Source organism: Arachis duranensis, chromosome 3, assembly GCF_000817695.3.
Source record: "Arachis duranensis cultivar V14167 chromosome 3, aradu.V14167.gnm2.J7QH, whole genome shotgun sequence".
Lineage (NCBI taxonomy): Eukaryota > Viridiplantae > Streptophyta > Magnoliopsida > Fabales > Fabaceae > Arachis > Arachis duranensis.
Window position 1 is genome coordinate 118,831,479 of NC_029774.3, and position 544 is coordinate 118,832,022.

The following is a 544-nucleotide window of genomic DNA, read 5'->3' on the forward strand; positions in this document are numbered from 1 at the left end:
TTATATCCCAACTCGACCGTTACTTATTTTTTAGGGTTTCACAGTTTGCTCAGGCACACCTAGGAGAAGAAGAGTTTTCACAACAAAATTCAATTTACAATGTTGCCGTTTTCATTTTAACAATTTTGGACAAATAACTTCTTATCCAACCTCACTACTCCTTAATAATCCATGTATATTTTCTGATAACCTTTAATGTTCGATGCAACAGGAAGGATCGTGTTGTCCTAAAATTTGCAGAAACAAAAACCAATATAAAATTCTTAATTTTTTTAGATATCACTTCATTCACCCAGATAAAACTAGAAACCAAAGTGGGTGTTTACTCATATTTTAACTTATCCCAATAATATTAGATATTTTTCCTCATCAAAATAATATTAATATACAATAAAACTCTGTTCTTAACATATCCATCAGCAAATTTTAATCTTACATATATATCTTTTACAAATTTAATTAAAGTTGATATATAATATAAAAAGTACACTATAAATTAGCTAGTCAATTAACTATATGTATTTATAATTATACAACCATATAC